The sequence below is a fragment of the Elephantulus edwardii genome, unplaced genomic scaffold (assembly GCF_000299155.1).
Source record: "Elephantulus edwardii isolate Elephantulus edwardi_28Jun2011 unplaced genomic scaffold, EleEdw1.0 scaffold00122, whole genome shotgun sequence".
In the NCBI taxonomy this organism is placed as follows: domain Eukaryota; kingdom Metazoa; phylum Chordata; class Mammalia; order Macroscelidea; family Macroscelididae; genus Elephantulus; species Elephantulus edwardii.
In genome coordinates, this window is record NW_006399872.1 from 2,227,556 (window position 1) to 2,231,628 (window position 4,073).

Here is a 4,073-nt window from a genome sequence, read left to right on the forward strand (position 1 = left end):
GTTTCAGGGTGAAGGTCTTCTCTCACTACTCTAAAGGGCCCCTTTGGCAGTAGGAAACACATAGACTATTATGGAGATTGATTTTGGAATTTAGATGCACTGTTATCAATTGTGCTTAGTCATACATGTTCATATCCTTGAAGATGTATCATGGAAGTGTTGCAGCCTAGAAGATACTAGTTTAACTAACAAGTTAAAAGTGCATGAGTCAAAAATTGAAAAGCAATAATATTCTGAGTAGAGGTTCTAATAGTGGCACAAATCAAGTTACAGAGGTAAGGTGGTTCCATTGCCATCCTTACTCTAACTTAATTATTTTTTTAAATTTAAATTTGTTATTAATTTCAGTGAAAATTTACAGAGGCTTTGGATTTCCATTCATTCATTGTTGTAGATTATTATTTCTTCCTTTCACATTTATACTTTCTACAGTAAGTTTCATAGTCTCTCCTGACATACATTTTGATCTTTTGTTTCTTTCTTGGTTTTTTAATGACATTTTGCTTTCTTTGTGTATAATGTCCTTTATGTCATTCCACAACTTGTCTGATCTTCATTCATTAATGTTTATCTATTGTTGTTGTATAACATCAAGTTGAAACTGAACCATAGCTGACACTCCAGCAGGTTTCCAGAAGCAGTAAATTGCACAAGAGGAGATTGCCTATCTTTCTCATACAGAGCATTTGCTAAATTCAAACTGAATACTATTGAGTTGGTTGGACAACTTCTTATCACTAAGCCACCAGATATGAGGAGGAATGTGGCATCAGGATTGGAGGACACCTCATCAACAACGTGCGCTATGTAGATTGGCACAACCTTGCTTGCTGAAACTGAGGAGGACCTGAAGTGCTTACTGCAGAAGGTCAAGAACTGCAGCCTTCAATATGGATTGAGGCTCAACATCAAGAAAACAAAGATTCTCACCACTGGGCCAATTAGCAGCATGGGTGGTGAAGAGATTGAGATTGTTAACAGTTTTAGTTTGCTTGTCTCCACAATCAACACTCTTGGTACCAGCAGCCAGGAAAGCAAAAGACAAATTGCACTGGGAAAGTCTGCTATCATGGACCTCTCCAGAGTACTGAAGAGCAATAATGTCAGTCTGGAGACTAAGGTGCACCCAATATAGGCCATGGTCTTCGCAATTACGTCCTATGCATCAGAAAGCTGGACAATGACTAGGGACAATAGAATGAGAATTGATGCCTTTGACCTGTGATGCTAGACAAGAGTATTGAATATACTATGCTAAGAGAACGAACAGGTTCATCCTGGAGAGGGTGAAGCCAGGCTGCCCCTTGGAGGCAAGGATTCAGAAACTCCATCTGACATACCTTGAGTATGTTGCAAGGAGGGACCAGTTCTTGAAAAGGGACATTATACTTGGGAGGGTGGAGGGACAGCACAGGAGGGGAAGACCCTGGATGAGATGGATTGACTCAGTGACTGGAGCAATGAGGGTAGGTGTGTCAGAGACAGCAAGGTTGCCTTAGGATAAAGCAGAGTTCAGAGCTGTTGTACAGAGGGTCTCTATGAGTCATAAGCGACTTGATGGCACATAATAACAACACCAAGCCACCAGATCTTCTTTAAATGATTAATCTTTAATGTATGAAATCTATTCTTGTTTGTTTGTTTTAGCAGAACCATTACCCAATTACAGAACAGGAACTCACAAAGGACACTGAGAGTTAAGGTTGCAAGGTGCTGAAATGTCAGGCTACTCTTCAAAACCACTGTTTTTCTTTTCTATAAGCCTCAGCTCTACTTTCAGGAAAATGGGCAAGAGGGAGGGAAGAATTTCTGGACTGTGTTCTAAAACCCTAGAGAGATTACAAAATCCTATCCTTGAGGTTTCAAAGTGGAAAAAAAAATAGCGAAATCCTTGGAATAATTGGGTTCCATGGTGACAGAAGTCTTGACAACTAGGAGTAGGGAATAAGCTACACCCAGAGCTGCCTTCACACAGAATTCTGAGGGAAATGATGAGCAAAACGAGGACGAGCAGCTGGGCCTCGTTTGCCCTTCTGGCTGTGTCTGTGTGGAGATTCCCCATCCTGAGCCATAAAATCACAGCATGGGGAGCGGACGTGAGGTCACAAGCACTCATGACTCTTGGAACTCTCAACACATGCTGGCATGCTCTTCCGCTTCTTCTGCTGAGAACTGGAACTGGCAGACAGGACCCTGGACCCTGGAATTGGGTGATGGGCTCTCTTGGGAGAGAATCCACACTACAGGTGGGGATGAAGATTGTGATGAGGAGGAAGAAGTTGGAGAAGGTGGTGAGGTCTCTCCACAAGTGGCAGCATGCAGGGGGAGAATCTCAACGGTGAAGGAGCCAGCACAAATGGGGCACTGTCCACTATCATGGACATTGCTGTTTTGGGTTTGGTGTTTCTGTCTCTGTCCACTGCTTTGGGTTTGGTGTACTTTTCTCTTTCTATTGTACTGAGTTTGGGTTTGGTGCTGTCGTCTCTGCCTGTGGGTTTGGGGTGGATGCTGTTGGGCTGTCCTCCTCTCATTTAGCCAAGAGGTAGATTTAGAAGAAAATCTTTGGTCCTGTGCCTTCTGTTTCTTTATCCTGCCCATGTCATTCTCTGAATCTTGCTCCTCTGGTCTGGGGTCTGAGCAATCTGGATGACTTTGAGTTGGTTCTGTGTGGTTATTTTCTGGGTCTTCCACAGGAGTTAGGGGTGTCCTGGAGGCAGCTGAAAGGCCCATGCAGGCTGAATGTCCCAGAGGCCCTTCCTGTAGCTGCTTTACCATGTTCTTGAGCTCTAAAATTTCCTTGGTGCTCTTCTTGGGATCTGGGAAGAATGTGTCCAGATGGAAGTATTAGCCAGCCAGGGGCTGGGACCAGACTCCTGAGCATCAGAAGATCCCTGACTCTGCCCAGAGCTCACAGGGGCTGAGATGCCTATCAAGAGATCATCTAAGGAGTCCAAAGAGGAACTAATCCTCAGGAATGCCAGGCCAAGGGACTCATGCCGTGTAAAGGGTTGGGAGCAAGTGAGGCAAAGTCAATCCCAAGATTCACCTGAGGCTGGTGCCATGAAATCACCATCTTTAAATTTGCGGACACCTGAGCCTTTCATCCCCTGCTTTGAATCAGCTTGGGACATCAGCATGGTTGCAGGGAGCAGGGTGATGATGAAAAGTTTGTCCAGGGTCCAGAAAGAACGGCCTACATCAATTTGCAGGAAAGCACAGCCACAATTACCAACATCAATGTAGCCAATGGGAACTGCTCTCTTGAGTTGCAGTTCAACTTTCAGTTGCCCACTTTTGTCCTGAGGACAGCTGAGCCAAGGTTTCCTCTGATTATCTGGATTTAGTAGGTTCTCCGCAGGATATTTTGGATACTGAGAGGAAAATGACACCACATGGCTGATTCTCACAGGTGCCATGGTGGGTCCAGCAGCTATCTCAATCGAAGGCAAAAATGCTTTCTCCAAACATTTCTTCTAAGTTTGCCACCACTTTGGCGTTGCCTGTGTTTTGGTTCTATCAGCTTCCAGGAGAGAAAAAATGTACATGTTACTCCAGAAACAATGAACCTGGAAAGAGCCACCACCACTTCAGAGCTTGTCTTACAAACTAATTTTCCCACGTATTTCAATCTTCTGACCTGCACCTTTTGACCCTGAGAGTCTCTTCCACCTTTCCAAGCACGAGAACTCAGGGTCTCAAGAAGCTGCTATTTTTGAAAAATCTCTTTGATCAAAGCAGCACGGAAAGTTTTAGAGGGCGTAAAAAAACATAGGTGTGTCTTTATTCTCCCACACACTGCCCAGGAGAGAGAAATTAAAAATCTATTCTTGATATGTACCTAAATTTAGGTGAGAGATGCTCAAAAGCATACTTTGGTTCCTGTGGGCTTGTTTTCATTTTTTTTTAGCTTCACTTAAAACTTGCATACGAACAACTGATGGTATGTCCCATAGTCAGTCTCTGGTCTTGTTTTGGTACTGAGCTTCTTTGCCATCTCAGTATAAAATGAAGTTCATAAAAATGAAAATACATTTTGCTCTAAAGACACCATCAAAAAAGTGACAAAGACTTGC

General features: G+C 43.5%; 1 pseudogene; it reads right to left on the bottom strand.

Annotated features, from left to right (window-relative positions):
• Window positions 1–2,130: 2,130 nt before the first annotated feature.
• Window positions 2,131–3,416, bottom strand: LOC102848705 (annotated as a pseudogene).
• Between the last annotated feature and the right edge of the window lie 657 nt (window positions 3,417–4,073).